General features: G+C 41.6%; 1 pseudogene; it reads left to right on the top strand.

Annotated features, from left to right (window-relative positions):
- LOC137652202 (CB1 cannabinoid receptor-interacting protein 1-like) overlaps window positions 1-10,346 on the top strand; it is a 255,594-nt pseudogene that overhangs the window by 157,664 nt on the left and 87,584 nt on the right.

Raw genomic sequence — 10,346 nt, 5'->3', positions numbered from 1 at the left:
ATCCATAAATCAAATCACGTAGTTTATTATTATTATTATTATTATTATTATTATTATTATTATTATTATTATTATTATTATTATTATTATTATTATTATTATTATTGTTGCTGTTATAAAACAAGAATGAAATTTTTCGCGAGTCCTAAAAGTATTCGGAAGAAAATCATCTCGGATTTCCAAATGGCTTTAGAAGAAATGGCCATAGATTTAGCATGGAATTCTGAATGCCTCCAGAACGGAATCTCAGAACGGTATCGGAAGGAAATTTTCCCGGATTTCCAAATGGCTTCAGAAAAAAATAGCTATAGACTTAGCATGGAATTCTGAACGACTCCAGAACGGAATCTCGGAACGGTTTCGGAAGAAAACTTTCCCGAACTTCCAAAAGTCTCTAAAGGACATAGCCGTATACTTAACATGGATTTCTGAATGACTCCGGAACTGAAATTTCCAGGAGCAGTCCTGAACAACTCCTCCCCGAGCTTCAAATGACTTCTGAAGACCTGATCTTCATTTTTTCAAACGTAGCCTGCAACACCTCACATGATCTGTATGTAGCTGGCGAAATCTAACCAAAGAATTGCCCGTCAATAGGAGTAAGAGAAAATGAGTTGATGACTGGAAGAAGGATTTCACTTAACTCAGAGATCGCGTTCTGTCGGAATAGGAAGCTGACGGTAAGAATTTGTTTTACGTCTTCGGAACACCATCAACTACAGATGGTTTTCGTTGCTGCCGAAGTTGCCGATCGTTCGTTTTATATCGCCCGACCTATAGAAAGACACGGGATCTTCCGTTGGCAGATGAGCTTTGGAGATCATAATGTATGCGCCTTGAAGGATCCTTTGCTTGGGCTTTTGCGACGATGTCTTATTAAAGGAGACTCTTGGAAAAAGTACGAGGCTTTGTATCGGTGCGAAAACGGATTGCGGGAAATGAGGATGGAGGCAGAATGGTTCAACTCAACGGTGAGTGCGTGTAGTTCTTCAACAGGATTGTCCCAAAATTCGCCATTGAAGTAAGGACATATCCAGACGACATTGGTAAATATATCATGTTGCTCGTCATTTACTTTGGCATGATAGTGTATGCGGAAAAATCGATAATATTCATCTCTTTACTCATTGCCCAGATAGGTAAAGAATAAATGCCTTCGATTTCCCTGAGGAATCTACCGAAGTGAGGACTCCACGGCACTGAAATCTCTTTTGAAATCTAGAAGGACACTGACAAACTAAGGAAAAGAGACAATGAAATCTCGAAAGAAACAGATAATCTAATGAAAGAAGATCTTGAAAACTAGAAGACAGAAGCGAACAGCGAAGAGGAGCCTCTAATGCTAGAGGTAGGACACCTAAAAATAGAAAGCCTCTAATGCTAGAAGTAAGGCACCTCAAAATATAGATCGAAGACCTTCTAATGCTAAAAGTATGGAACCTAGAGATGTGTGTCAAAGAACTTCTAATGCTAGAAGTGTGGGAGTTAAAGCGAAAGGTCAAAGAACTTCTAATGTTAGAGGTGTGGGAGCTATAAAGAGAGGTCAAAGAACTTCTAATGCTTAAGGTAAGGGAGCTGAAAAGAGGTCAAAGAACTTCTAATGCTAGAAGTGTGGGGAGCTAAAAAGAAGTCAAAGAACTTCTAGTGCTAGAGGTGTGGGAGCTAAAAAGAGGTCAATGAACTTCTAATGCTAGTGGTGTGGGAGCTAAAAAGAGGTCAAAGAACTTCTAATGCAAGGGGTGTGGGAGCTAAAAAGAGGTCAAAGAACTTCTAATGCAAGGGGGTGGGGAAGCTAAAAAGAGGTCAAAGAACTTCTAATGCTAGAGGTGTGGGAGCTAAAAAGAGGTCAAAGAACTTCTAATGCTAAGGGTGTGGGAGCTACAAAGAGGTCAAAGAACTTCTAATGCAAGGGGTGTGGGAGCTAAAAAGGAGGTCAAAGAACTTCTAATGCAAGGGGTGTGGGAGCTAAAAAGAGGTCAAAGAACTTCTAATGCAAGGGGTGGGGGAGCTACAAAAAGGTCAAAGAACTTCTAATGCAAGGGATGTGGGAGCTAAAAAGAAGTCAAAGAACTTCTAATGCAAGGGGTGTGGGAGCTAAAAAGAGGTCAAAGAACTTCTAATGCAAGAAGTGTGGGAGCTACAAAGAGGTCAAAGAACTTCTAATGCAAGGGATGTGGGAGCTAAAAAGAAGTCAAAGAACTTCTAATGCAAGGGGTGTGGGAGCTAAAAAGAGGTAAAAAAACTTCTAATGCAAGGGGTGAGGGAGCTAAAAAGAGGTCAAAAACTTCTAATGCAAGGGGTGTGGGAGGTAAAAAGAAGTAAAAGAACTTCTAATGCAAGGGGTGTGGGAGCTAAAAAGAGGTCAAAGAACTTCTAATGCAAGGGGTGGGGAAGCTAAAAAGAGGTCAAAGAACTTCTAATGCAAGGGGTGGGGGAGCTAAAAAGAGGTCAAAGAACTTCTAATGCTAGAGGTGTGGGAGCTAAAAAGAGGTCAAAGAACATCTAATGCTAGGGGTGTGGGAGCTACAAAGAGGTCAAAGAACTTCTAATGCAAGGGGTGTGGGACCTAAAAAGAGGTCAAAGAACTTCTAATGCAAGGGGTGTGGGAGCTAAAAGAGGTCAAAGAACTTCTAATACAAGGGGTGGGGAAGCTAAAAAGAGGTCAAAGATATTCTAATGCAAGGGGTGTGGGAGCTAAAAAGAGGTCAAAGAACTTCTAATGCGAGGGGTGGAGGAGCTAAAAATAGGTCAACGAACTTCTAATGCAAGGGGTGGGGAAGCTAAAAAGAGGTCAAAGAATTTCTAATGCAAGGGGTGTGGGAGCTAAAAAGAGGTCAAAGAACTTCTAATGCAAGGGGTGGGGGAGCTAAAAAGAGGTCAAAGAACTTCTAATGCAAGGGGTGTGGGAGCTAAAAAGAGGTCAAAGAACTTCTAATGCTAGAGGTGTGGGAGCTAATAAGAAGTCAAAGAACTTCTAATGCTAGAGGTGTGGGAGCTAAAAAGAGGTCAAAGAAGTTCTAATGCAAGGGGTGGGGGAGCTAAAAAGAGGTCAAAGAACTTCTAATGAAAAGGGTGTGGGAGCTTAAAAGAGGTCAAAAACTTCTAATGCTAGAGGTGTGGGAGCTAAAAAGAGGTCAAAGAACTTCTAATGCAAGGGGCGTGGGAGCTAAAAAGAGGTAAAAAAAACTTCTAAGGCAAGGGGTGTGGGAGCTAAAAAGAGGTCAAAGAATTTCTAATGCAAGGGGTGGGGGAGCTAAAAAGAGGTCAAAGAACTTCTAATGCAAAGGGTGGGGGAGCTAAAAAGAGGTCAAAGAACTTCTAATGCAACGGGTGGGGGCGCTAAAAAGAGGTCAAAGAACTTCTAATGCAAGGGGTGTGGGAGCTAAAAAGAGGCCAAAGAACTTCTAATGCAAGGGGTGGGGAGCTAAAACGAGGTCAAAGAATTTCTAATGCAAGGGGTGGGGGAGCTAAAAAGAGGTCAAAGAACTTCTAATGCAAGGGGTGGGGGAGCTAAAAAGAGGTCAAAGAACTTCTAATGCAAGGGGTGGGGGAGCTAAAAAGAGGTCAAAGAACTTCTAATGCAAAGGGTGGGGGGAGCTAAAAAGAGGTCAAAGAACTTCTAATGCAAGGGGTAGGGGAGCTAAAAGGAGGTCAAAGAACTTCTAATGCAAGGGGTGTGGGAGCTAAAAGGAGGTCAAAGAACTTCTAATGCAAGGGGTGGGGGAGCTAAAAGGAGGTCAAAGAACTTCTAATGAAAGGGGTGTGGGAGCTATAAAGAGGTCAAAGAACTTTTAATGCAAGGGGCGTGGGAGCTAAAAAGAGGTAAAAAAACTTTTAATCCAAGGGGTGGGGGGAGCTAAAAAGAGGTCAAAGAACTTCTAATGAAAGGGGTGTGGGGAGCTAAAAAGAGGTCAAAGAACTTCTAATGCAAGGGGTGTGGGAGCTAAAAAGAGGTCAAAGAACTTCTAATGAAAGGGGTGTGGGAGCTAAAAAGAGGTCAAAGAACTTCTAATGAAAGGGGTGTGGGAGCTAAAAAGAGGTCAAAGAACTTCTAATGAAAGGGGTGTGGGAGCTAAAAAGAGGTCAAAGAACTTCTAATGCAAGGGGTGTGGGAGCTAAAAAGAAGTCAAAGAACATCTAATGCAAGGGGTGTGGGAGGTAAAAAGAGGTCAAAGAACTTCTAATGCAAGGGGTGTGGGGAGCTAAAAAGAGGTCAAAGAACTTCTAATGCAAGGGGTGGGGGAGCTAAAAAGAGGTCAAAGAACTTCTAATGCAAGGGATGGGGGAGCTAAAAAGAGGTCAAAGAACTTCTAATGCAAGGGGTGGGGGAGCTAAAAGGAGGCCAAAGAACTTCTAATGCAAGGGGTGTGGGAGCTAAAAAGAGGTCAAAGAACTTCTAATGCAAGGGGTGGGGGAGCTAAAAAGAGGTCAAAGAACTTCTAATGCAAGGGGTGTGGGAGCTAAAAAGAGGTCAAAGAACTTTTAATGCAAGGGGTGGGGGAGCTAAAAAGAGGTCAAAGAACTTCTAATGCAAGGGGTGTGGGAGCTAAAAAGAGGTCAAAGAACTTCTAATGCAAGGGGTGTGGGAGCTAAAAAGAGGTCAAAGAACTTCTAATGCAAGGGGTGTGGGAGCTAAAAAGAGGTCAAAGAACTTCTAATGCAAGGGGTGGGGGAGCTAAAAAGAGGTCAAAAAACTTTTAATGCAAGGGGTGGGGGAGCTAAAAAGAGGTCAAAGAACTTTTAATGCAAGGGGTGTGGGAGCTAAAAAGAGGTCAAAGAACTTTTAATGCTAGAGGTGTGGGAGCTAATAAGAAGTCAAAGAACTTCTAATGCTAGAGGTGTGGGAGCTAAAAAGAGGTCAAAGAAGTTCTAATGCAAGGTGTGGGGGGAGCTAAAAAGAGGTCAAAGAACTTCTAATGAAAGGGGTGTGGGAGCTAAAAAGAGGTCAAAGAACTTCTAATGCTAGAGGGTGTGGGAGCTAAAAAGAGGTCAAAGAACTTCTAATGCAATGGGCATGGGAGCTAAAAAGAGGTCAAAGAACTTCTAAGGCAAGGGGTGTGGGAGCTAAAAAGAGGTCAAAGAATTTCTAATGCAAGGGGTGGGGGAGCTAAAAAGAGGTCAAAGAACTTCTAATGCAAAGGGTGGGGGAGCTAAAAAGAGGTCAAAGAACTTCTAATGCAACGGGTGGGGGAGCTAAAAAGAGGTCAAAGAACTTCTAATGCAAAGGGTGGGGGAGCTAAAAAGAGGTCAAAGAACTTCTAATGCAACGGGTGGGGGAGCTAAAAAGAGGTCAAAGAACTTCTGATGCAAGGGGGTTGTGGGAGCTAAAAAGAGGCCAAAGAACTTCTAATGCAAGGGGGTGGGGAGCTAAAAAGAGGTCAAAGAATTTCTAATGCAAGGGGTGGGGGAGCTAAAAAGAGGTCAAAGAACTTCTAATGCAAGGGGTGGGGGAGCTAAAAAGAGGTAAAAAAACTTCTAATGCAAGGGGGTGGGGGAGCTAAAAAGAGGTCAAAGAACTTCTAATGCAAGGGGGTGTGTGGGAGCTAAAAAGAGGTCAAAGAACTTCTAATGCAAGGGGTAGGGGGAGCTAAAAGGAGGTCAAAGAACTTCTAATGCAAGGGGTGTGGGGAGCTAAAAGGAGGTCAAAGAACTTCTAATGCAAGGGGTGGGGGAGCTAAAAGGAGGTCAAAGAACTTCTAATGAAAGGGGTGTGGGAGCTAAAAAGAGGTCAAAGAACTTTTAATGCAAGGGGTGTGGGAGCTAAAAAGAGGTCAAAGAACTTTTCATGCAAGGGGGTGGGGGAGCTAAAAAGAGGTCAAAGAACATCTAATGAAAGGGGTGTGGGAGCTAAAAAGAGGTCAAAGAACTTCTAATGCAAGGGGTGTGTGGGAGCTAAAAAGAGGTCAAAGAACTTCTAATGCAAGGGGTGTGGGAGCTAAAAAGAAGTCAAAGAACTTCTAATGCAAGGGGTGTGCGGAGCTAAAAAGAGGTCAAAGAACTTCTAATGCAAGGGTAGTGGGGAGCTAAAAAGAGGTCAAAGAACTTCTAATGCAAGGGGGTGGGGTGAGCTAAAAAGAGGTCAAAGAACTTCTAATGCAAGGGGTGGGGGGAGCTAAAAAGAGGTCAAAGAACTTCTAATGCAAGGGGTGGGGGGAGCTAAAAGGAGGTCAAAGAACTTCTAATGCAAGGGGTGTGGGAGCTAAAAAGAGGTCAAAGAACTTCTAATGCAAGGGGTGGGGGAGCTAAAAAGAGGTCAAAGAACTTCTAATGCAAGGGGTGTGGGGAACTAAAAAGAGGTCAAAGAACTTTTAATGCAAGGGGTGGGGGAGCTAAAAAGAGGTCAAAGAACTTCTAATGCAAGGGGTGTGGGAGCTAAAAAGAGGTCAAAGAACTTCTAATGCAAGGGGGTTGTGGGAGCTAAAAAGAGGTCAAAGAACTTCTAATGCAAGGGGTGTGTGGGAGCTAAAAAGAGGTCAAAGAACTTCTAATGCAAGGGGTGTGGGAGCTAAAAAGAGGTCAAAGAACTTTTAATGCAAGGGGTGGGGGAGCTAAAAAGAGGTCAAAGAACTTTTAATGCAAGGGGTGGGGGAGCTAAAAAGAGGTCAAAGAACTTTTAATGCAAGGGGGTGTGGGAGCTAAAAGAGGTCAAAGAACTTTTAATGCAAGGGGTGGGGGGAGCTAAAAAGAGGTCAAAGAACTTTTAATGCAAGGGGTGGGGGAGCTAAAAAGAGGTCAAAGAACTTTTAATGCAAGGGGTGTGGGAGCTAGAAAGAGGTCAAAGAACTTTTAATGCAAGGGGTTGTGGGAGCTAAAAAGAGGTCAAAGAACTTTTAATGCAAGGGTGTGGGGGAGCTAAAAAGAGGTCAAAGAACTTCTAATGCAAGGGGGGTGGTGTGGGAGCTAAAAAGAGGTCAAAGAACTTCTAATGCAAGGGGTGGGGGGAGCTAAAAAGAGGTCAAAGAACTTTTAATGCAAGGGGTGGGGGGAGCTAAAAAGAGGTCAAAGAACTTCTAATGCAAGGGGTTTGGGAGCTAAAAAGAGGTCAAAGAACTTCTAATGCAAGGGGTGTGGGAGCTAAAAAGAAGTCAAAGAACTTCTAATGCAAGGGGTGTGGGAGCTAAAAAGAGGTCAAAGAACTTTTAATGCAAGGGGTGTGGGAGCTAAAAAGAGGTCAAAGAACTTTTAATGCAAGGGGTGGGGGGGAGCTAAAAAGAGGTCAAAGAACTTCTAATGAAAGGGGGTGTGGGAGCTAAAAAGAGGTCAAAGAACTTCTAATGCAAGGGGATTGTGGGAGCTAAAAAGAGGTCAAAGAACTTCTAATGCAAGGGGGTGTGGGAGCTAAAAAGAAGTCAAAGAACTTCTAATGCAAGGGGTGTGGGAGCTAAAAAGAGGTTAAAGAACTTCTAATGCAAGGGGTATGGGAGCTAAAAAGAGGTCAAAGAACTTCTAATGAAAGGGGCGTGGGAGGCTAAAAAGAGGTCAAAGGAACTTCTAATGCAAGGGGGTGTGGGAGCTAAAAAGAGGTCAAAGAACTTCTAATGCAAGGGGTGTGGGAGCTAAAAAGAGGTCAAAGAACTTCTAATGCAAGGGGTGTGGGAGCTAAAAAGAGGTCAAAGAACTTCTAATGCAAGGGGTGGGGGGAGCTAAAAAGAGGTCAAAGAACTTCTAATGCAAGGGGTGGGGGAGCTAAAAAAGAGGTCAAAGAACTTCTAATGCAAGGGGTGTGGGAGCTAAAAAGAGGTCAAAGAACTTCTAATGCAAGGGGGTGGGGGAGCTAAAAAGAGGTCAAAGAACTTCTAATGCAAGGGGTGTGGGAGCTAAAAAGAGGTCAAAGAACTTCTAATGCAAGGGGGTGTGAGAGCTAAAAAGAGGTCAAAGAACTTCTAATGCAAGGGGTGTGGGAGCTAAAAAGAGGTCAAAGAACTTCTAATGCAAGGGGTGTGTGGAACTAAAAAGAGGTCAAAGAACTTCTAATACATGGGGTGGGGGAGCTAAAAAGAGGTCAAAGAATTTCTAATGCAAGGGGTGGGGGAGCCTAAAAAAGAGGTCAAAGAACTTCTAATGCAAGGGGTGGGGGAGCTAAAAAGAGGTCAAAGAACTTCTAATACATGGGGGTGTGGGAGCTAAAAAGAGGTCAAAGAACTTCTAATGCAAGGGGGTGTGGGAGCTAAAAAGAGGTCAAAGAACTTCTAATGCAAGGGGTGGGGGAGCTAAAAAGAGGTCAAAGAACTTCTAATACATGGGGGTGTGGGAGCTAAAAAGAGGTCAAAGAACTTCTAATGCAAGGGTGGGGGATAGATGTTGCCAGCGAGGCTTTGGGGAAGGCGCGGTGGCGTCTGTGTTCTTTCTGATGCGTAAACTTAATTAAATACAAGTAAAAACAGGGCATTAAATATGTATTATAAATACTAATCTCTTTCTTATCTTGACAGCACAAATGAAATCTTACAAGTTCCAACATGTAACTAAGCACTCCCGAAACACGAGTCAACCTTTTACTTCTGCTTGGAGGATAACATTCATAATGATTACCTTATGCTTACAAGGATATCCTTCATTTTTATGAATACCTCTGTCTCTCTCTCTCTCTCTCTCTCCTCTCTCTCTCTCTCTCTCTCCTCTCTCTCTCAATGATTTCATTACAAAAGGACTATTCTCTCTCTCTCTCTCTCTCTCTCTCTCTCTCTCTCTCTCTTCTCTCTCTCTCTCTCTCTCTCTCTCTCTCTCTCTCATGGAAAGTAGGGCATAATTGCAAAAAAAAAAATCCAAACAAAAAGAAAGAAAAAATTATATTCGGCGCGGTATAGCCTACGAGTTATCGTCAAAATTTCTCGTCGTTATTGTTGTATGCAAATTAGTCACGCCAGTCCGGTGTGTTTGGTCGGTTCCCGCATTTGCATTTTCGGGGGACTTAGCAAGACGGCATATGAATGTAGGGCGGTAATGCTAATCGAGTAATTGCTAACAATTATACGAAGTTTCTCCAATTGGCTTTTAAGTATAATTGACCTGAAGCAAGTAATGGAGAGAGAGAGAGAGAGAGAGAGAGAGAGAGAGAGAGAGAGAGAGAGAGAGAGAGAGAGAGACCTCCTGTCATGAAATCCTATATATATATATATATATATATATATATATATATATATATATATATATATTTATATATATATAAAAGAGTCCTCCTGTCATGAAATCATATATATATATACATATATATATATATATATATATATATATTATATATTTATATATATGTAAATATACAATATATATGTATAATATATATATACATATATATATACTATATATATATATAGAGAGAGAGAGAGAGAGAGAGAGAGAGAGGAGAGAGAGAGGAGAGAGAGAGAGAGAGAGAGAGAGAGAGAGACTTGTCATGAAATCATTCATAGGATGAATTCAGTCTCCAATTTTCTAAAATTCCATTTTAAAACAATATCATTTTGTAGCACATCTATTCTGGGTGATAGAAAAACGGCTTTTACCTTTGACAGGGCTGGAATAGACTATTATTCAAGCTAGAAGAAAAATATCATAATATATTGATGGAGAATTTTTTAATTATGAGTATCATCTTTAAAATTTGACAATTTTTTTTCTATTTATATGAACACTCTTTTAGTGACGATAGTTGTCATTTAGGTCTCATTTAATATACAGGAGTTTTAAGCTTAAATTTAACTAGATAATTTAGAACAGTATGAAAACCTTAAATTCCTTATTAACTGCGTAACAAAAATCCTGATAGGTGTTTTGAAATACGGTTTGTTCTGATTCTACCCCCAAGAGAACTATATGGATATTACTGTATAATAGAGTTTGATTAAGCAAATCAGAAATGGAAAATAAATATTTCTCTCTATTACAAAAAGCTGAACTCGGTTGAGTCCCTGGTTAGGCTGAAGGAACGTAGAGAGTAGAGGTCCCCTTTTTGTTTTGTTTCTTTGTTGATGTCGGCTACCCCCCAAAATTGGGGGAGAAGTGCCTTTGGTATGTGTGTGTGTATTACAAAAATCTTATTCTGTATTGCATATACTCTTAACTCACTAAATGACCTTTAAAAATTCCAAATATACATTATAATCCCAAAAATATCATGATTTATAAAATCCATCATAAACTTATACAAGACATAATTAGTAATTCCTCATTACCATTCTTTGCAGGCGCGCAGTGATTGCAGGAGAAGAGGCCGAGACGGCTGAAACGGGTGCACGATTCAACAGCTTCGGCCCTATAGCTCGCGCCTTCACATGGAAGGCACACCCGCCTTCTCCAAAAGGACACAGAGATGACCTTCCCGTCACCGTACATGTGAGTAAATCGCTCAT

The sequence above is a fragment of the Palaemon carinicauda genome, chromosome 13 (genome assembly GCF_036898095.1).
Source record: "Palaemon carinicauda isolate YSFRI2023 chromosome 13, ASM3689809v2, whole genome shotgun sequence".
Taxonomy (NCBI): Eukaryota; Metazoa; Arthropoda; class Malacostraca; order Decapoda; family Palaemonidae; genus Palaemon; species Palaemon carinicauda.
The sequence above is the reverse complement of the archived record's forward strand: the minus strand, read 5'-3'. Positions and strand labels throughout refer to the sequence as shown.